Source organism: Corvus cornix, chromosome 3 (genome assembly GCF_000738735.6).
Source record: "Corvus cornix cornix isolate S_Up_H32 chromosome 3, ASM73873v5, whole genome shotgun sequence".
Taxonomy (NCBI): Eukaryota; Metazoa; Chordata; class Aves; order Passeriformes; family Corvidae; genus Corvus; species Corvus cornix.
Genome location: NC_047056.1, coordinates 63,491,264 through 63,514,120, shown reverse-complemented (window position 1 = coordinate 63,514,120; position 22,857 = coordinate 63,491,264). Strand labels below are relative to the sequence as shown.

The following is a 22,857-nucleotide window of genomic DNA, read 5'->3' as shown; positions in this document are numbered from 1 at the left end:
GTGCTAATTAAAACTAAAGTTTGGAAAATGTTTTTTTTTTTTCTATGTTTCAGGGTTTCAATGAAAAACATTTTTTTTCCTTTTGTTCTCTTCACATTCTGATTCCAGACATTATTCTCTCATGACCAAGTTGTATTGTTCTAAATTAACTAATCAAAAAAAAAAAAAAAAAAAACCAAAACCAAAGCACCTCCCCACACACACAAACTGAAAAAGAAGTGTCAGGTTTACTGATTGGGAAACATCTTTTTGTCTGCATATTTCATATCTGTGGTGTAGCAGAGAAAAATTTCTGTTCTCTTGCATGAAACCAAACCAGGAAAAATATATAAGTCAATATTTAGCACTTTCCATGTAGCAAGAGCTACTTTGTCTGTCCTCTATGTGAAGACTTAATTATAGTAGCAGATCTATTAAATTTAGAAGCACATTCAAGTGAGTGAACATTGCATAAATTCTACACAGTATAGCAAACAAACTTATTAGTGACAGCCCCTCAATTTGATTTCTTAATGAAGAAGACCAGCCATCTCTGCACATTGTAAACTGTCCCATGGTATGTCTACAAATCTGAAGAGGAAATAATATTTTCTACTGGACAATTAGAGGAAACATGACTTTGAGGGATTATGAGAGTGGAAAAACCCCTCAGGCCATGCATCCCCTACATAGTGATGATTTGAAAATTTTGCATTCCACAATAACCAAGGCCTTTATTGTTGCTGAATTATTGTGGCAGGAAGGAACTTCATTGTAAGTTTGAATTACAGAAAGCTTACGTGCACCATTTCTGCAGTCATCGAACTTTTGTGTGAATCATTACAGCTGTTCTCACAATCGTGGAGAGTCTGCGAACAGAGGCGCTGCTCTGGCAGCCTAATAAAATCTGAATAAATTGGAGATATCCCCGTTCAGTGGCTCTGGATAAGGACACAATTTCTAGTTGGCACCATCTGATCACATCCAACTTTTGTTTGAATGTGATTTCTTCTTTCAACAGTTTTGGTAGTTTTGGTTGGACATTTCACATTTTAGTTGCCATCAGGGAAGAAATATTTCACTTCTGCTTTCTAAAACTTCATCTCTCTCCCCAACCCTTCACTGATGGTTTTTCTGATGGATTCTTGCTCAAACTGCCTACCTCAGAAATGATCAAATCTCAGGTATTTCCATCCTTAATCTCTTCCCCTACAGTCTCATTACCTGGTATGATATTTTGGACCTCCAAATCCATCATTCTCTTAAAGATCTTAAAGATTTTCTGATTTATTAATACTCCCGTCCTACAAAAGCCTGGATAATCTTATACAAGGTTATTTAATGGGGTCAGCCTGCTTCTTCAAATTCATTGTCTATGCCCTAGATATGTTCACTTCCTGAGACTAATAAACACAAAGTTAAGAACTTTGATCTTCAAGACTGATTAAATTTGAGATTAATTTTGGGACTAGGTGATGATTTTTTTAAGGGGAAAACATCTTTTTGAAACAGAGACTATGTAATGAGGGAGCAAGAATTAGACTAGAGGAGATCAGTCACGCTGTTTGACAACTGAATTATAAAGATTAATCTTCCAGTAATATTGGTGAGGCACTTCTCAGAAACTTCCTGAAACAATTAATTCACTAAATCACTGAAGGTTCCTGAGTGGTGAATACATAGAAACAGTCTGTTTTGTAAAGCTAACTTGATGCACTCCAAGGAGCTGATTCATTCTGAGAGGTTCTTTCATTAAACATCTTCTCTTGTCTTTTTTTTTTTTTTTTTTCTTTTAAGACAGAAAGTTCTTTCACCCCTCTTGGGAATTGATTTTTTCTGCTCTCAGTATCCACGTGCCCTCTCCCTGGAGGGGTCTCTCAGCCAGCCATGAAATCAGTACCTCCCAGGAAGACACAATCCAAGCTTGTTACTGCTTACATCATTCCTGACATAATGATGTCTACATTTGAAGTGGAAAGTCCACTCTATTGTCTGATTTCTTTTAATCCAAATTACTTGCTTTTAGCATCTTCTATATCTGGAACTTTTTTTGTCCAGATTACTCAGATACTAAATTTAAATGACAACTAATGCCAAATTAATAGATAGTCATGTGCTTGGATGCCTGTAATTCTCCAATCACCTTGTGATGACATGCAGATAATTCTCCCCAATGCTGTTTCTCTTGTCTTTTGTCTGTCTACTGATTTGTGCTTCGTTCCTCACTGACGCATCTCAGTGCTTGTTTGCTCTTCCAGCTGTTGCAGCCACTGAGAGTCCTGTTTATGTCCTTTTAAAAGCTCCAGCTCCTTTACACAGTGCTTACTAAAGAGTGCTCTATAGTTAACAAACGTCTGAGGAACAACCTGGCTTTTTTGAGACGACCAAGGTAAGCTGGGTACCTTAACGTGCCACGCGTTTAGCTGGGACTGCCATCTGAAAAGAGCAGTTCTCCTAAGCCAATTCCCAGAGTTGGGAATTTATAGCTGAAAGAGAAGTTATTATTTGCTTTACTTAAAAATTATTGACACAATAATATTGTAGAACAGTTACAGATGTATCAAGTACATTATAAATAGCATGAGAAGACCTCAGAGATGTCACTGCAGCCTGTATACCCATGACATAAACAAGTGAACAAGAGGTATGCTGTGCACCTGGTCCTTGTAGAGTGTGAAAACTGGAGATTATTCTTCATAGTCAACTATTTTTCTTTCTTTTCTTCTTCTTCTTTTTTTTTTTTTTTTTTGCCTCAGTTTCTCCCTTTTTAGCACTTTTCCCCAGTAAATACAGCTTATTCTGGGCATCTGACAAGATTGCTCCTGGTAGGACAATTCCCAACATTTCCACCTGGGACTGGTTCATATCCCCATCCCATATGATCCTTTTGTCTAACTGCTATGGTTTGCAGAGGACAGATAGCTCAGAAAAAAGGAAAATGTTCAGCCCAGGAATTCATACACTTTGTGATATTACTGTGGCAGACAGTGTTAGCTGCTGTGGGAGGTTGAACTGACCTTAGTCATAAAGAAACACCATGCAGACAGCCATACAAGTCTTCTAACTTCCTTGTACCTTTCCAATAGAATGAGGAAAAAATTAATATAAACATAAATGCAAAAGGAACTGGTGCATTTGGTCCAGAATGTGATAGCCCAGAGATGAGGAACTGTGTGAATCTTCCCACTGAACTAACTTGCTAGGTAATTTCTGTCACCAGAGGTTCAGGGGTCACTGAGTAGAGAAGACAAAATCATGAACACCAGAGACTGTTAGGAAACTATTTCACAAACAAGAGCAATTTTCATTGTTTTTCTCACTGTTATAAAGCAAGCAGACAGCAATTTTCCAGTGCCTGCATTGTACCTTTTCTGTGCCTCGTGCTGCAAAACCCAACTATTGGTAGACAAGTAATGGCCTGGTAACCTTTCTTCACTGCTTCAGTTGCACTAGGAACTGTATGACGTCTCGTCTGTGTGACAAGAGGAGCCAGTGTCTTCTCTTTAAATGCCAATGCATAAACTGGACATCACCCCAGCAAAAGACCATCCCTGAACACACTCCAGCTCTGCCAAGTCAGCCCAGGTCTTGACCCACACAATTAAGCACATGTTGATGGTTGCAGTGTAGCAGAGCTTGAGTGGAGATCATGCTTTCATGGTACCCCTCTGGCAATATTCACTAGTGCCTGTGGCCTGCCCTATGCTCCATTTGCTGCTCCTGGATACAGCGTAAGCCCACAGCCATTTGTGGGAGATGATGCACCTTTTCATGGAGCTAAAATTGACCGTCTGTGAAGTAGGCAGATGAAATCCTTAACTCAGTGTTGTAGCCAGCACATTCATATAATGAAAGCACAGTGTCAGCTGCCTGTACTTCTGTTGTAACATCACAATAATATGGGTCAGGCCTGGAGGATATTCCACAAAGCTCTGGTACTGCTCATGAACACCACCACTTTGGGTCTTCTGAGCCTCTATGTGATGCTGCTTCTCTTTAGAAGCCCAGTCAGTCACATTTGAGACCCTACCTTGCCTTTTTTGTCTTTTAGGGAATGCACTTACAGCTCTGTTGCTTTGGTTCATTACTTCAGACAAAATCTTTGTCTAATTATTGACCTGAAAAGGAAATGTTTCTTCCTCAGCTGGGTGAAACAGAAATATATCCTGGGGGATGACTGCAAGCACATTGCATTTCTCCTTTGTTTTTTTGGTATCATCTATTTTTCCTTATTTCATATTCTCACCCCAGTGAGCTGACACTGTGTAAATTAGGCTGTTGATTTCAGAGGCATTCCTTTACTTAGTGTGATGCTTCGTGATATTGTCAGCTAAGCATTAATCATCATTTAGCCTGTCATTTTGTCTGTGTCTGACATATATTAAACCGTACCTCAGGATATACACATCTGGCGGTGGCAGTCATTTGTTAATTGAATGTGACTTTTAATGAACTTTTCACCCAGCAGGCTATTCCAGGGACTTATGAACAACTGTATTTGTTACAAGTGCTTCTGTAATTTTTGGAAGCGAACACTGAACAACAGTGTTGTGATTTCATGGCAGCTGCTGCAGCACGTAGAGCTGAGTGTCTTGCCCATTAATCCCCATAGGCATCAGACTCACCGAAGTTATGTCTGACTTTGTAAATGCAGATTCCTAATAGCAGGTGTTTTACAGCCACTCTCAAATGTCTCTCCTGAACACGGCCGTGCATCACACCAGCCATCTCAGCAAGGAGTCTGCTCAGTGACAGTGTCACCAGCCAGACTGGGCTTCCTTCTTCTCCATCCTTTGAGGAGCAGTCTGCTGTTGATGGCATGGTGCATGTGCTCTTGGTGAGGCTGCCTGTGTGCCTGTGTTCCCCATGGCAGTGACTTGGGAGCAGCTCGCTTTCCCTTGGAAACCAGAAACAGGCTTCAAAGAGTAGCACAAGTTTTTCATACAAAAGAAGGGAGGATGACCAAAATGATAGGACACCAATCCACTGTGTATATCTGGGATGCAAAAAAAGCAACTTTATAGTGGGAAAGACCCTTTTCTTATTCTTTTGGTTCTGTTTATAATAGGGATTTGTTTGTAACAACTAGTTCAAGAGATGCTTCTTTCTTTATCTCAATTTCTGATTGCCATTGTATATATTCCTTAGGAAGAACTGGAGATCAAATAGAACAGGATGAGGGAAGCTTTGGAAATTAGCTATGTATACAGAGACTTGGCAAATGCATTAACAGATGCAAAAGAAAATTAGAAAAAAAAAGAAAGAAAATAATCTAAATGAAAGCAACACACAATATGAATATGAAAAGGGAACAGTTTGGAAATGGAAATACAGCACATTGGAATTAATGTAGACTCTTTCTAGGCCTGGTGTGATTCATGCAGTGCCAACAGGCTGTACAATTTGCATCAGTATCTATATTTCAATACAATTTTGTAACCAGGCTATTTAAATCCTCTAAGCCTTTTATGAATTCATGTTCAAGCCTGGACATGAGGAGGGGCAGGAGGCAGGAACTGGATATCTGCAAGGCACATCTCACATGTAACCTGTCAGAGCCAGCTCCGGGCTGAAAAAGCAGCATCTCTGTTCACACCCTGGCTTTGTCATTCTGATACAAACACACATTTCAGCTGCAGATCCTCTGGGCAATGCAATCTCCTCCCTTCTCCTCAGAGAGATTTAACTCAAAGTGTATTTAGAGCTGTCAGTTCTGTTTGAGGCCGCAGCAAGTTGTGACACTTGATGCTGTATCACAGCAGACAGGATGTCTGCATGTGGAAGTTTCCATGTATTTGGATATATGCATGTAATCAATCTCATGAATCAGAAGCTTGATTTTTGCTTCACATTTGCTTTCAAATTCTGTGGAGTTTACTCTTGCTTTGTACTAATTCAGGGGCCAGTTGCTGCAGGCCAGCATCTTGGAGGCCCTGTCCTGCTTTTGATCCATGTGAGGGTATCATGGTACATTTAGAGTAATTGTGCTATGCAAACTAGGGAGGGCTCCATGCAATGCTCATGCTGCAGGTATTTTAATGGAAATACTGGTAATTAAGTAAATAAAACTAGCATTCCTACTGAACACCTTTCCCAATTAACATTCTCTCTGAGAAGATTTCTGAATGTCTCCAGAATGTGAGCTTTCCCCAAGAAAGACCACAAGTACTAAAGCTGCAAGAAGCTGAGACACAGATGATACACTTGCTTTTCTGTTTCTGTACCCTATTATAAGCCTTGTTGCTTTGGGTCACTTATTAGAGGCCTCATATATCTAAAGAACTGGGAATCTGAATTTTTGTGTTTAATTGCACCTGACAAATACTTGTCCCATAATTTGCACTTTTTTACCCATTTATGATTTTTGTTTCCACATTATTCTCTGAACATGTGGGCAAAGTGTCATTAAATAACATGTGGTGTAGAGCAAGTACTTATTTTGTTTCAAACACACTGCCTAAGGATTTTATTCAGTATTCTTTTCTTGTTTTGTGAGACAGACGTTGAATCTGGATGACTTTCTTTAGTATGCTGTGATGGGCCTTTAAGTAGTTATTAATCTTTTTCATCTCAGGGTAGTTGAGACTCCTTATAAAGGTCTTCACAGTTCTTTCCAGAAAGACCTTGACAGAAGCATTAATGAAATTTAAAAGTCTATAGAAGGTGGATCATTTACATATGAAGGAGTTTGATGAAGCCTCCAGGAGATGGGCAGAGGCATAGCTTCCTTCCACAAAAGGCATGTTGAGGCTTCCTCATAAAAATTATATGATGGAATGATACAATAGGATCACAGAATCATTTAGGTTGGAAAAGACCCTTAAGATCATCTATTCCAGCCATTAACCCAGTCCTGCCAAGTCCACCCTAAACCTCATCCCTAAGCACCACACCTACACATCTTTTAAATATGTCCAAGGGATGGGGGCACAGCCACTTCCCTGGGCAGCTTCTTCCAATGCTGAACAACTCTTTTGGTAAAGAAAGTTTTCCTGATATCCAACCTAAATCTCCCTGGTGCAGCTTGAGACCATTTCCTCTCATCCTACTGCTTGTTACTTGGGAGAACAGATCAATTTCCCCCTGGCTACAACCTCCTTTCAAGCAGTTGTAGGGAGCAAGAAGGTCCCCCCGAGCCTCCTTTTCTCCAGGCTAAACAACCTCAGCTCCCTCAGCTACTCCTCGCAGGGCTTGTGCTGCAGATCTTCACCAGCTCCATTCCCCTTCTCAGGACACGGTTCAGCACCTCAATGTTCTTGTAGTGAGGGCCCCAAAACTGAACACAGGATTTGAGGTGTGGCCCCACCAGTGCTGAGTACAGGGGGACAGTCACTGCCCTGGTCCTGGCCACATTATTCTACATTATTAATAATTAATATTTTTATTATCCTGGCTGATACAGGCCAGGATGGTATTAGTTCAGAGTTATTCAGATGTCAAGTGATATTATTTTTTAGGTTCTTTTTAAGTGGGTTGTCTCAAATACAAATACCCTCTGGAGTACTTTTCAAGATTTTGTTCTTTTCTATTTGGTGAGTTAAAAAAGTATTTGAATGGCAAGTTTACCTCAAAGTTAGTGGGACAGTTGTTCAATATCTGATCTCTCAAGATACATGTATGTGAATTGGACTCAGGCAAGCTGATTGTGTTATCCATTTTCCTTATATGAGCTTTTTTTCTCCTTCCAACCATTCAATATGGGATAACTCTGGAGACCTGATTTTTGTAAAGAAAGTGGATGGATATTAATGACTCCAAGCTCTTTGGTAGAGAACACTATAAAGAAAGAGTTGCATTAGTACCTCTCCCATTTTTACCTCTCTGCCTTTTTGTGATCCTCTTATTCTTTGGGAATCCCTTCAGCTCTGCAGAACTTCCTCATTCTTGTGGTCTAAAGTTTTATGAGTAGCTTTTATACTTGCCTTTAGCAAGTTGTTCTACAAACTCTTCATTTATATTTTTAAGCCAAATTTGTTTGAGTTTAGGATCTGTGTAAGCTCCCTTGTTTGCACATAACCTCCACTTCTGGAAAAATGTCTTCTACCTTCAGATTAAATCTCTTTTATTTAGCTTTGTCATCTTATTTATCTAAGAATATTTTTTTTCCCCCCCAATGAATATTCATTTATTTTTGCCTCTTAAGATGATGCTTTTAACGAGTGCAAAATGTCAGCTTTCTAAAACCAGTGCTCTAGCCAGAGAGAGAGTTCAGACGCCTTTACTGTGGCAAGATTCTGCCTCCAGCTTAAATGGCAGCCTCAGCCTCTGATACACTGCTACATCTGGTACTGTGGCTGCTCAAATCCCACAAAAACCCAGCTCAGCAAAGGTCAATCCCCAGGGAAGGGCCATTGGCAGGAAGTTTTCTACATGGCCCATCCAGTGAGGTGGCCTACAGAGAAGGATGCTGGTCCTGCAGCTCCCCACTGCTCCCCAGATGTAATCCCCTTCCTCTCCTGGTTGTACTGCCACTGCCCACTGCAGAGAGCAAAATAGTCATAAAAGTCTGAATTCTGCCTTTGTTTCATTTTTACTTTATTTATGTCCTGTGTATCTTTAAAATTTTAGATGCCAAGTGGAACATGGGATGGTCACAGGACTAGCAAGGATCTGGGCCACTGACTTCATTCCCTGTCTCCTAGGCACTACAGTAAACCATAATCTTCTCCATACATTTTGCAACTGGAATTCAGAAACACTCATCTACTGTATTTTCCTCACTGTTTTGTTTCCTGTGATAGCAATTGAATTCATTAGAAGCGTCTTTAGGAATCCAAAACTCCCAACAATATGCATAGTATAAAGAAAGATAGGTTTGGTATGAATATTATTAAAGTACACTAGGATTTTTTCCTAATCCTCCAGATATTTAAAAATATAGAAACTGCACAGAGCTACAAATTAAAAATTTCTCAGCGAGGCTTACAAATACAAAATCTCTTTTTCAAGTGACATTGATTTTGCTACAAGAGAGGAGAAAATACAATAAAGAAATATCAGTTTATAATAAAGAAATGAACAAGAAACCCAGTTGTGGATCTAAGTAGAGAAGCTCCACATTTCTATCAAGGCATGCCCACAGCAGAAAATAAGTTGATCCCAGATGCTTCAAAGCAGCTTTCCACTACTGAACCCCACTAAGGTATCTGATTCACTCCTTTGCAGAAATGGTTTTTCTCTCAGTGCCACACTGGGAACACGCACATCCCTGAAGAACTCGTTGTCATGGAGTTGTCATCTCACTCATAGGCATCAGTGGTTCTTCCAGGCGTTCGTGTTGGATCTGATTCAGAGCGGGTGTCTGAAGTGCTCCACTCCAAACCCCACACATGAAATCCCACCTGCACATGGCATATGCCAGCTGCATCAGGAAAGGTGAGGAGCACATCCTACTACCTCAGAACTCCTACCACTGCCTCAGCCTGAAGGAATACACAGGTTGGATTTTCCCTCAGAAGACACACTTGTGGGCTAGAAGGATGTCAAGGCCTTCGCTTGTTACCAAGCTAAGTGCAGGACAGGACCTTGGCAGGAATATGTGTTTATCCTCCTTAGCTCATGTCTTCTCACACAAACCACGCCCTGAAAGTGACCAGCACACTGAATTTCAGTTTCTGCTGGAAAAAGGATTTGTACTATAGATTTACATTCTGCTGAATGTAAATCTATAGTACAAATACTAGCTTTGTGAGAGAATAACTGCAGGTTCATTCTTCTGAATAAACCTTCCTCATAATCTGGAAAAGGAAAGACACCTACCAATTATTTTTGTCATTAAGGTAAAAATAGCAGTCATAAGAGGATTTTTTGAGAAATAAGCCATCTGCCCAAATGATGAAATAAATTACAAAGGGGCTAATCATTAAAGGAGATACAGTAAATTATATTCTAAGAAAAATATTTTAGAGGGAGTATTGGCAGGACTCCAAACTGCAGCTCTTGTACTTTGAGAGGACATTTGGAAAGATCTAATAAAAACGCAAGACAATCAAACAATTCTAAGCCATCACCTGAGTTATTTGGTGCTTAAAGTTCCCATTGTAAATAGGATTACTCTAACAACATGGCTTAAATAATGTTAAAAATAGATCCTAAGTATTCTAGGTCATGCCAGAAAAATGTAAAGTAAAACCAAGGGATTTTAGGTTCATGAAAGCCAACCTTATTTTCAAAATGGAATAAAATTCTAATCCTCTGTTTCTCTTTATTTGTTATGATAAATAAACATGATAAAATGCTTGAGATGGTTTGTAGTGTAAACACTGAAAAACACAGGTAAGATACCCACCTTTGTCTGCATTTGTCTAGTTCTCAGAATATAAATGGAAAGTTTCTGAGTATAAATGGAAAACCTCTGTGCAGATTCCCTTTTTATTTGGCTCTGCCTGCATCTAGGGAAATGGCTGGATGAAGTCTCATATATATATATATGTATATATAGATTGACTGTAGTGATCACACACATTTCAAAATGGCTTAAAGTGATTTCAAAATAGATGGTCTAGAGTCTTTTGGTACTATAAAAGAAAAACAAACCAATAAATCCATTATAAAAATCAATGCTTTAAATGTCTAGATCTTTTAAAAAAGCTTTCAAAGCCAGTTAGATACAATGTGGTAGAATATGCCTGAAGATGTTAAATTTTGTGTTTCCACTGAAACACAGTCATTAAGATAGAGAACTTGCAGTATTCTTCACAGGGCACCATTTTAAGTGGAAAATGGTGAAGTGCTGATTTCAGGCCAAGGTTGGAATTTTTCAAATCCCTGCATGAAGGCATGTCCCAGAGGCCGGCAGCCTTGACAGAGGCGTGCAGAAGCACCACGGCCTCTCCCTGTGCGACGTAACAAGGCTCGGAGCCAAAAAGGGTCACATATGGCTACATCCAGGTGCCAACTTTTTGTGACACGCTCGCTGCTTTCGTCGGGCAGGAGTGGGAGGATGTCCTGTGTCATTTAGCTGGTGCAGTTTGAGGGACTGCAGCCAAAAAAAAAGAGGAAAGAAAAGGGAGTAAAGTCAGCAAGGCCCCAGGTAAGAGCCGTTTTCCCTGTTGTTTTTAGGGCACCGGGACCTGCTCTTCCCCCTGACATCAGTTTGCAGCGGGACATCTCTGTGCGCTGTGAGGGCCACGGGGGACAGGGACCCTCGGCAGGTGCGTCCCTCCGCACTCGCTGGAGGGGAGGGGGAGTCCCAGCCATGTCCCCTCTCCCGGCGGCAACGGCGCCTGAGCCGTCCCGCTCTCGGGAATTTGGGGAATGGTGTCCCACGCTCGGTAGTTTGGGGAACGGCGCCCCACGCCCGCCGCCTCCAGGCCTGGCAGCCCCTGGGCCCGGCCCCCCGCGCTGCTCCCCGCGGGACGGGCTGCGGGGACGGGCGCGCCGGGGGGGCGGGCACGGCATCCCGCCGCCTCCCGGCGCGGCAGCCCGGCACGACATCCCGCGGCATCCCGCCGCCCCCGGGCACGGCCGCAGCGCGATCCGAGGGCACGGACCTCCGGCGCCGGGTGAGGGCGGCGGCGGCGGGCGGGGGAAGCCGGGGCCGGGCGGGGGGGCAGAGGCGCGGGCGGCGTCCCGCTCCACCAGGGCCGTGGCTGCCGGGGCTGGATCGGCCCCCGGGCCGGCTGCCGGCAGGGAACATCCCGCAGGAGGGGCCGCCCGCCCTGCCCCGCAAACCGGAGCGTTCCCGGCGACGCGGAGTGCCCAGGTACCGTGCGCGTCCCTCCCGGCCCAGCCACCCCGGCCCCAGGCACCCCTTCGGGCATCGACGGGAACGGGGAGAAGTTTGGAGCAGAGGGCGGGCGGCCCGGCAGCTCCGGGCGAGGATCGGTGAAGCTGCTGTGGAGGGTGGTCCTGGGGACGTGATGTCCCGTGCCCGACCACCGTGTCCCAGGCTTTCTTCGGGATAGGTCACGGATGATCTGCCTGTGTCTCCCTGCTCTGGATGCTTCCGGACTGACCAGGTTTAATGTTTCTTAGCGCCAGGTATTAACCTTTAGGGGAAACCGCTAATCGATGTCATACGTAGGCTCTCTCTCATCGGGAAGGATACTGAAATGACTTTTTTCTCCGGCAGAAAAGCAATCAGAAGTGCGCCAGGTGCGATTTTTAACTACGTCTCCTTCCTGAAATTATGTTTATACGGTCAAATCAATCAGTGGTGACAACACGAGGGCTAGAGAGCAATTTACTGCTTAGGTATACTACAACACTATTTGAAACAACCGTTGTGTATAAAGTCCATAATTTAGGTTGCACGTACAAGACAACGAACAACTAAAGTGATGTTTGTGGATGCAAAATATATTCCTAGAAAATCAGTTAAAATACATCACTGACTTTCAGCTTTCTGTGTTTGCAAGGAATGTCCTTGTACTTAGATCACGTGCGAGGCAGGAATTTTTCCTTTCTGATTGCCACAGAATGTTGGCAGCAAGAGAAGTGTTTCTTAATCCAGTTATAAATGATCCTTTTCAGCATTTGTTGAAGTTATTTGTGGACTCTGCAGAGCAGGCAAGTGTTTTTAGCAAAGAGAGAAGTAAAAGAGTATTAAAAATTCCTGAAGCAATAGATAAAATTACTGTCTACATTTGGGGGCATTGTGGTTAGGATTGTGGAAATGTATAGCACATATTGACTTACACAGTATAACTTCATCACCTTCTGTATCTAGGGAAAAAACAGTTTTTGATGAAAAATTTGATCAAAACAGAGACCTTGAAAACAGCTGAAGGAAAGACAATGACATTTTGTTTACCTCTTCAGACTGAAGAAGTCATGGGGATGAGAATGGTCTGAGTTACTGAGGTTTTTTGTTTCAACTCATTCTCTTTGAAGTTTTGAACTTGAATATTCATGCTATGATGGTTTTGAAATATTAAATTGTTGTTGATAGCAAATATATATATAAATTGAAACTTAACTAGAAATACCCATGTAACTTCAAAAAGCACACACTTTACTGTACTATTAGAGTGAAGGTTTAGTTCTGTAGCTTGGTTTTTTAATACACCCTGCTGGAACAGAGACCAGTCTCTTTCTTTTTTTTTTTTTTTTTTTTTTTTTTTTTTTTTTTTTTTTTTTTTTTATTAGATGTGTCATGACAGTTACAAATTAAGGTGAAACAGCATAACATACATTAGTATGTTATGAAAATATATCTGAACTTCAAAGTCATGACAAATTTTAAAAATATTGATGTAAATAATGAAATGCAGAGAGATAGAAACTCAGTCAGGTCATGTTGTTAATCTGTCTGAAAGTGCAGAACTGTTCCCTTGTGTCCATTCATTGACTATCCTGCTACAAATAATATTTGCTGTTAGTATATTGATGAGGGTTTTTAATGAGCCGTTCAGAATGTAACTAAAACCTGTTTCAGTTTCTAAAACCTGGGATGGAAAACCTGTGGGGAATAATTTGTATAGTTTTCTCTACCAGTTCAAGATCATATATTCCCTGCACTCCTGCTGAGCTTTTTGCTGGACTTCATTGATTTCTACTCCTGGTGAAGGTGCCCCAAGACCACACTCGGTTCTCTGGGCGTGGCTTCCTCTTGTCTGGCTTTGGGGGGAAAAGTGAGGGAAATGGGTGTGTTCTCACCACTTCTTGATGTCTAAAGAGCATCCATTCACTGCAGCATCTCCCTAGGGTGCACCCTGTTCTCTCAAATAGTTTTGTGAGCAGTGGAACAGTTCAGGATTTTGGATTGGTTTTTTTCACTCTGTGGCATCCAGACTGGCCACTCAGACCCATGGGATCACCCCCAGCCTGAAAGGGGAGAATTACAAAAGTAAATCCAAGTGATCTTGTCTGGTAGAAGTATTTAGACAGTCAAACATCTGTGTTAGAATGGATTAAGATTCTGGCATTGGCGTTTTTACAAGGGGATCATCCAGATTTTCATTGCAGCGTAAGAGTATGGCTTAGCAGAAATCCTAGAAAGTCAGAAATGGTGATCTGTTTGTGAAAAGCTCCCAAATCTGGCTTTCCTCACGTGAAATAATGTCTTCTGTACTTGACTTAAAAATTCCAGTTTTAGAAGTTTTTCCCATTTTAGATTTATGTTTGTTATTTCTTCCCTTCTGCCCTGACTATATTAAGTTCATCCTGGTTTCCTAAGGAGATGAAGCTAAAATAATAATAATGCTGTCTGACTGATAGCTCCCCTCATTGCCTTGGTATAATTTTTTTACCCTTGGAGATTAATTTCTGCCAATATAAATAGAAGAGTAGAGATTTCAAAGTCATGAAATCTTACAAACCTCAAGACTTCTGGTGACCAGGGAGATGAGAGAGATGCAGTTAATGCATCACCCCCAGCCTGAAAGGGGAGAATTACAAAAGTAATTCTCTGAATCTACTGAAGGAAGAGCTGTATCAAGCATTCAACTTAATAGACATAAGGAAATTTGTGCAGGTGTTCCATGGGATGCTGAGCTTTATAACTTCTGCTGCTCAAGGCTTGGTGATTATATTTTTCAATTTCTTTGCTCCTTGGGAGTGCATAGTTGTGGAAGTTTTGATCGTGCTTTTTCTTCTCCATAGTCCTCTCAAAATAAGCTCAATAGGTCTGAGATGTTTCTGGTAATGAGTTAGGAATACAGACATTGTCATTCCTCCACTTCGTAAGCTGACGTGTTCCTTTCCTAGCCCACAATTTAATACTCCTTGATACAGGGTTGATAGCCAACGGAGCAGTAATTTTCTTTGTTATCTTGACTCAATGCAAACACTCGATTACTGTGGTCACAATAAAACCTAGCTTCTTCCACAATCAGTTTCTCTCAATTGATACAAGTTTTTGATTAGAATTTAATTTGCTTCCTACTGCCACTGCTATTTCTTCTGGCTAAGGCTACATCTGAATGTCCTCTACAGCTTTCTCTGCACATGGGATGTCCCCATGTCATGAGAAGAATAATGGAGGAGAAATACGAAAAGGTGTTGTGAGTTTATCTAGCACGACCTTTTTGAATACATGTTGCTTTTATTGACTTTTAAAAGGTGGTTATTGTTCTGATTATTTGTTCTGTTACACAACTGAAGTTAAGAGCTGTGTTCACGGGTAATTGCCCATTTTCTCCTTCCTTGCCTTGCCAATATTAGTAGCATCACAATACTTGTCTGTCTTTTCTCTTTCATTATCTCCCTATGAAATTATTGTGGGTAGGTTTTTTGAGGTGCTTGGGTTTGGTTTATTTTTTAAAACTTTTTTTTTTTTTCTTTAGAAAAATTTAATAGTATATTAAGTTGATTTGCTAGCTTTTTTCCTGTTGTAGAAATCGTATCAACTGGTCTTGCTCTCTGGGCATGAATATACATATATAAATGAAATTAATTTAGTAAAGTGCTCACTGGATAATGTTGATTTCTTTGAAAATATTTTTCAGCGTTCACATTGCACAAAGCTCTCCTCTACATCTTTTACAATCATTTATATACATTAAAGCCTTCATTCCCCAGTAAAGACAGAGCACCACCATGCTTGTGTAGCAATTACATTTGACTTTATTCTCTTGTTCTATATTAGCAAGAGGAAGGATGAGGTGCACAGTGATGTCTTTGTTCTGGGAACAAGCACAAACACTTCTGTAGTGTCTTGCCCTGCCTCATCCTCTTGCACTTGGCTGGAGCCAAACATCCTTCCCTGCCACAAGGACCTGGCCTTCTGGCAGCCCCACACAGCTCTCCCTGTGCTCTGGGTAGCTGCTACCCTGCACCCTGGGCTGGGCGCCTCCCAGCTGATGGCAGAGACAACTCCCACAGCAGTTTCTCACCCCCCACCCCTCACCAGTGGTTCCATTGCTCCCAGAAATGTGGGAGGTAGCATCGTACGTAGGTGCTACCCAGCCTGCTTCAGTTCAAATGCATTCAAGGGATGGATCTTAAGACCCTGCCAGTGGAAGTGTTCAACTTGTGCTGTGGTGAAAGACTGGGTAGGGTGTGCAAACTTGTGCCTTTACCTTGACAGGGCAGAGAAGGGCAGTGGCATCTAGCAGAGAGACAGTGTGGCCTCTGCCCAGACCAGGGGGTGGGCCAGGGTGGGCTGAGAGCAGGAGTCCTTCACATGGTTCAGCTGTGGCCGAGGCAGCTCATCTGACTACAGCCTACTGTCAGCAAAGGGAGGTGATGATTTACCAGGGTTGGGTTTGCACTGTGCATGGGGAGACATGTACCTTGAGCAGCCTGTGGGTGTGGAGCTCTGGCCAGGTGCACCCAGGCTGAGGCATTTGGACAGGAGGATTTCAGCTGGATTCCCAGAGCACAGAAAGCACTGAATATATGCAGCAGAAGCTTTTCCGCATGTCTTTGCTTTGGTTTGTGGCACACATCTTTCTGTGCTGAACCCAGAGGTAGGGGCAGTTCTGTTCTGGGTTGTGCTGCAAGGACGCAGCTCTGAATTAAAAATCTTCCATTTTCTGTGTCCCTAGGAAGATCCCAGAGAAGCAATTGAAAACCAGGGAGCACGTGCTTTTTTCTTTTTGCTTCTTCTTATTTTAATCTACAGATTAAGCAGTATTTGCTACATACACAATTGATAGCAAAGCTATCTCTGTTGGCTTTCCCTATCCTGTCCATGTATTCCATCCAACAGAGGAAGGTGAACTGGGTTTATGGTACACAGTGAGGTCTATGCCTGCAGATCTGAACACCTGCTGAGGCAGAACAGAGGCAATAATTTATTCTGCTTTCCAGCCCCCATGGAAAAATGGGTAGACTTTTATTTTAGCCTTTTTCAATTACCTGTGCAACCAGTTCACAACATTCTGTTGGAAATACAGAAATTTTTCCATAGGCTCCTGAGTAATCTGGAACTGTGATTAGTAATGCAGCTTTGGAGTTGTTGAAATGCCCTTGGAAGATGTGCAGCATTCAACACCATACAACTTGGTGTTCTGTCTGTATGAACTACTGCCCTTTGCTCAGGCTCAACATCCCTTTTAAGATTTGTTTTGCCTAGTTTGGAATCTTGTGTCATTTGTGTCTCAGCTGAGCACCTGGCCCATCGATATTTTATATCTTCTTCATTACAAGGTACCTTGGTCTTGCTCAGACAGCTGCAGAAGCATTGGCACTTGTTAAATATTTCATACTAACTGATGAAAGTGCTCTGTGGTGTTTCATTGAGTGATGACAAAGAGATTGTCATTGAGATGATTCTGCACCCTTCCTCTGCCTCATCCAAAATAGCTTTAATTCCTGGGCAATAAATGGTATGCTTTGGTCGTAAGCAATTTCTATCTACACAGGTGGATTTTATAGTCCTTAATTAAAGGAGTTTCCATTAGTGTTGGTAAGATTTGTCCTGGAAGTATATATGTGGAGATCTTTGTATGTCTGTTCCATCTATTGTGGATAAGGTTTGGTTGGGTAAGAGGACTAAATGAAGCAGAAGATGAGAAGATGATGTCTAGAAATTCTGTCTCTGAGTGGACAAGCAGTTATGAAAATAGTGTTTGAACTAGAATTCCCCCATGGTACCAAGTAGAAGGATATGGTTTGCCTAATACCTGAAGTATGCATATTTCTCAGGGCTTAGCCAGTTGTGAATAGCATTGTTGGCTTTGGCAGATAACACAGCAAAGTGTTAAGCAATCATATGGCACTTCATCTTGATTTAAATCCACAATACAGTGGGAGTGCTGAGGTTTTTCTGTTGTTTGTATGAATAGAAATTCTGAGGGCTGGCTTTATAAACTGCTCTGAAGAAAGGAAAGCTGCCCTGGAACTGAGGAGAAGGGCAGAGGTCTGCAATTCTGTTGCCACTTCTTCCAGAGCATGGATGGGCTGCTCCTGCAGACACAGCTTGTAATGGGAAGATGAGACACTGATTTAGCTGTAACCCTGCCTGTAGCAGAGCCAGGCTTGGACACAGGATCGTGGTTCCCTGGACACAGGGAGTCAGAGGATGCTGTGGAGTGTGTCAGTGTAGTTCACCTTTCCTGTTTCCTTGCAAAATAGGATGCACTCTTCTCCAGGGAAGGAGCCATTTTCTAGAATATCAAAAACATGATGATGGTTATGGCTGGAGCAGTTCCTGCATGAGGAAAGTGTGAGGGACGGGCTGGCTCAGTCTGGGAGAATATGGCTCTGGAGGTGCTGACAGCAGCTTCTGGTACCACGGGGAGGGAGGTGGTCAAAAAGAGAGAGCTAAAGACACAGGGGGCATCAAATGGACCAAGAGGTTCAGATGGTGCACAAGGAAAAGAATCCAGGGAGGCAGAGGGTGTGGGCTGCCCACTGTGGCTGGGCCAGCTCTGCTCTGGGGGGTTCTAGCCCCAGGGGAGCCCAGCCCTGATCAGCCTCATCTGACCTTGGTGCTGAGCTGGACTAGGGACATCCTGAGCCCTGTCCAGCCTGAGTTGTCCCATGACCCTGTCATTCCAAGCTCAAAGCTGAGCCTCTGAAAAGTTGCTGTGAAGTCCTTGTAATGCATGAAAAATATAACAGGGAAGAGGAATCTTATTTAACAGACTGAAAGGCCTTTAAAGACCTTTAATAAGAAATAACAAATAGATGCTAACAACAGCATAGTGGTTTTCAGTCCCTGCCTTAAAACAGCTTGCTAATACAGTCTGCCTTACATATGGTTAAATTCAATGTTGTAAAACAACTTCTAAGTATACTGCATGTGATCTGTTTCAGGCTTCAAGTCTAATTCAGTCTGCTGCAGCTTTTGTTCACTAAAGAAAAGCTTTCTCCAAGGCACAATACAGTATAATAAAAATGCAGGGACTTCTGTAAACATGTTTTGCTAAAGCTTTAATGTGATAGTTATGTTCTTTGTTCAGAAATGAGACACTGAGACTACTGCTTTCTTGGAAGTAGGCATCATGTGCAGTGGTGTGATTTTGATGTTTAAAAGAAAGGTCCCTAAGTGGGAATGGGGTTCTTCTAATGTGTCTCACTTGTTTTTCTTCTTGGAAAGGTCAGGCATTAGAAATTCTGTTGTACCACCCTTCTGATATTTTCTTTAAATGTCTTCTCAGAAGAGCTGGATTGCAGTGAAACCTCACAGTAACGAAGTCTTCAGAGAAGACAGCCACTGACTAGACTATTATTAACACTGTGAGTTGCTTCTGTTTAACAAAAAAATACTAAAGAACTACCCCCAAAAAGTAAACTATAAGCTATTGCTTCTACAATAGATAGGGTCTCATTTAAGCAAACATCAAGCAAAAAGCTCTGCTCCATGTTGTCAAAGCTGTTTCATAAGCAGTGATTGAACATATGTTCCCTGAGTAACATAAAAGAGTTGGCATTAAGAAGCCAGTGGTGCTTTCAACCACTTCCCTTCTCTTCCCCATCATTACTCAGAAACTGTCACTAAAAGTGCTTGCTGTTTACCTCAGAGAGCTTAAAAAGGCTTAAAAAGATGAGTGTGTGACGGTTGGAGGAATATTTGTTTTTTTTCCCATTGAACTTGCATTTGTTTGCTGGAAAAGCTAGATTTGTGAAAGGAATTAAATTGAATAAAAATAATTGTCAGCCAGTTCCTAATGGGAACAACCTATTATTGATGGGTTTGGAAGGTCTCCACTTGAACAGAGATGGTGTTTATCATAAGCCATGGTGCTTTTAGGAGAAAGGATCACTGAAAAGGCAATGCTGGATTTTTCTCTTCTGAGTTGGTAGTTTTATTATTTACAGTTTGAAGAGAGAGTACATGCTGTCCACACAGTTCCTTTTATTAATGACTAACTCACTTTTATGCTCCTTCTCTCCTTACAGATTCTCATTATTTACAGGTAGCTGGAAGTAGCACTCCAAAGCAAAACAGAATAAATGGGATGGTGTGTTTATTAAACAGATTTCCCAAGAGACTCAGTGTATTGTTTCTGTTCTAGCCAGTTTTGAAACTTAAAAAAAAAAAAAAATTAAGTCAGATACTAATTAATTTAGCTTTACTGAGTATTAAAATAATTCCAAATGGAAACCTACTTGCTGTAATCCCATTTAAGGCGAGACAATTTCTTGTTTTGAGTCAATTATAATGATTCACACAGCATGGAAATTGAATGTTTTTACAGAAGCTTAGTTATGTTGAAGGGGTGTAATAAGACATTCATCTGTATATTCACTGTGTTAATTGACTGGTTAACAATCCAGCCTTTGTAGAGAGTTAAATTTTGTCATACAAGGGGAGAGCTGACAAAACTGGAGGCCTCTTTAGTAGCAGTTGGTGGTCTACAGAGCACAGAAGAAAGCTGAACAAATTTATTCAGCTGATCAATTTTGCACAACCACATGGAGTGGTATCTGCCTTATGATTCTGACAACCAAAAAAGTCAATTAAAACTTCACACCTTAATGATTTTAAAAGTTGCTTGTTCTTTAGATTTTTGTAAAACCTAGAACTGGAAGTTTGATTGCCTAAAATAAAATAAATACTCTCTGGAAGAACAGAAAGATGAGATTTAGAGGTGCACCCTTTATTAAAATGAAGCTGTTTATGGCTTAATGGCTTGATTAGTCCTTACTATAAATATTTTAACTATGCAATTTTTCCAGGCATGCATTTTGAGAGGGAATGGTAATTTATATATTTTAATCTGTATCTTGGCATCATTTCTATACCTTTTTAGAATTTAGAAAAAAAGAATGTAAGATTAGAGGTAAATCAAAGCAAAATAAAAAAAGTCAATTTAAATTTGAATGGCTCAGCACTTCCCCACCACCACTCTCCCCTCTCTTCCCAATGCTGTTCCATTTGATTAAAGCCACCAAAAAGCTGGGATTTCCAGCCCAGACCTTTCTGTATGGCTACCTTTCAGGGTAGGATTGAGTGCATTTGTTACTGCTCTATTCCTGATTGAGAACTGGAGAGCAGAGATAACAGCTGGCAGTGCTGTCTCTGGGGCAAAGGATGTGTCCTGTAATCCCAGTTTCCCTGTTAAGACTTTCCAGCACCAGTATTTGATGGAGGAAGAGAAGCGAGGCTGACAGCCTGAGCTGCCATCTGACAGGAGCCACATTGGATGTACGGATGGCAGCGGATCCCTTGGTTGTGTCTGTGACGGGGGAGGCGGTCCAGCCTTCAGGCTTAGAAAAGCAGCAGCCCCTCAAAGGTGAGACATAATTACCATTTGAAGTTAAGCTGTTCCCAAAATGGGGATATTTGTTCAGATGTCTTACCAGGAGCTGGCAGGGGGATCTGGCTTCACTCCTCCTGTGCCAGTCTGAACTGCTCCAGCAAGACAGCAGGCCAGTCTGTTTATACAACTGAACAAAAGAGGTGCAGGATAAGACCTCCTTCTGATTTTGGGGCAAAGGCCTTGACAGCAGAACACATAGAGACATGCTCTTTTGATGGAGCATGTCTTTTTAAGGCTCCATCTAAGAGAGAGTGTAGCATTCAAAAGCATGAGGATAGATGGCTCATCACTAAATGGGATGTGATGAGGGGGAAGATTCTCAGCCTCAGGCAGCATGGGAGCTAAAAACAGCTCAGTGGTGTTGTGAGCTGTGTTTGCACAGTGCCAACACTGCCACTGCTGGACCTGGGAGAGGCTGGAGATGTTCTGGGAATGTTCAGGGGAGTGAAATCCTCAGGGGGAAAAACCCTGAAACTGAGGAAGGAATATTATGGCATGTTCATGTCTGGTATCTGTATGGGAGTTTCAAAAATTGTTAAGAAAATAAGCATATGGATTGTATAAAAGGCACATAGGCTTACTTTGGGTGAGGAATATACATGACACTGTTCTCCTTTTTATATCTCTTTGGAAAGTGTCTTTGCATGCTTTCTGTAGATTTGTGTCTCTGAATTTGGGGGGGGAGGATGAGGAGGAAGGGAAGTTGAGGTGAGGAGGAAGGGAAGCTGAGCAGAGAGTGGTGCTGGGATATGACAGAGTTTAGCACCAGTTTGTTTGCAAATGGAAAATGCAGAGGAGCTGCAGTGATGCGTTATATTGTTAATTGTGTTTCAGTGCAACTCTGGAGTTGTAGATCCTAGGAGAAATGCCACACTGCACAAACATGGTACTCAGAATTTGTTGCTGAACTGTGACATCTGAAATGATACTTCTCTAGATAAAAATAGAGCTTAACTCTGCTAAATATTCAACAAACACTTATTGCAACTGCAATTTGAATGTTTAAACTGTGAACAAAATACCAGGAAACACCCACTAATAATTCTGTGGCATCTGCTTTCTGGAGGAAATTGTGCCCTCATTTTCTAAATTAGAGGAACAAAAATAATAGGCAATTTTAAATTTTTTTCCTCAGGTCATGCTGCACTTGGTAATAAGTCACTGGTAAACAGCTCATGAACTGTCAGTGGTTCTCATCTTGGGTACTGAGTTTGTGGGATGTTCACTTGGAAGCCTTGGGAAAGGCAGCCACCAGTGGGAGAGCGGGGCAGAGCTGAGGTGACAGAGAAGTGAGAGCTCAGGGAACAAGGTCTGTGGCTTGTGCAGAGGGCTTGAGGACCCCTGTCAGTAAACTTTGGCAATGGACATCAATGTTACTGAGCAGAGGAGTGAGATAAAAGGTTAGGATGGTTTTGTTTTGTAACCAAAATGTGCAGGATGTCTATTGAGGAGAATGCTGGCTGGCTAAATGAATGTGCTTTGGCAACAGCAGTTGCACCCAGGTATTGTCTCATGTTTTGGGAGCTGTGGCGCTGTATTCCAATGCAGGTTACTTTTCTTCTTCAAGGTAGAGGACACTTTGAATAGCTCCCTCCTTCATTAAAAAATTAATGGATGCTATAAAAATAACAAGGCTAGAATATTTCCTCTGGTCGTAAATTTCCCATAGGAAAACTGCTCCATATTCAACAGTTTAATGCTGGGGTTGGTACTGATGCTGGGGTTTAATAGGGTTTACTAAAACATCTTCATTACTCGTAAGAATAAAATTGTTCCAGTGGTT

At 41.8% G+C, this 22,857-nt stretch overlaps 1 protein-coding gene across 5 annotated transcripts in view; it reads left to right on the top strand.

Moving 5' to 3' along the window:
• The first annotated feature begins 10,845 nt into the window (after positions 1-10,845).
• PKIB (cAMP-dependent protein kinase inhibitor beta) overlaps positions 10,846-22,857 on the top strand; it is a 53,845-nt gene continuing 41,833 nt past the window's right edge. Inside the window, exon 1 of one of the 5 annotated variants that reach the window (XM_010402234.3) lies at positions 10,846-11,011. The gene's annotated coding sequence lies outside the window, so the exon portion shown is untranslated. Of the gene's footprint in view, positions 11,012-11,370; positions 11,484-11,535; positions 11,684-11,734; positions 11,962-11,984; positions 12,076-22,857 lie in introns of those variants that run through there. The other 4 variants (XM_039569692.1, XM_039569693.1, XM_019290783.2 and 1 more) reach the window with 4 other exon arrangements.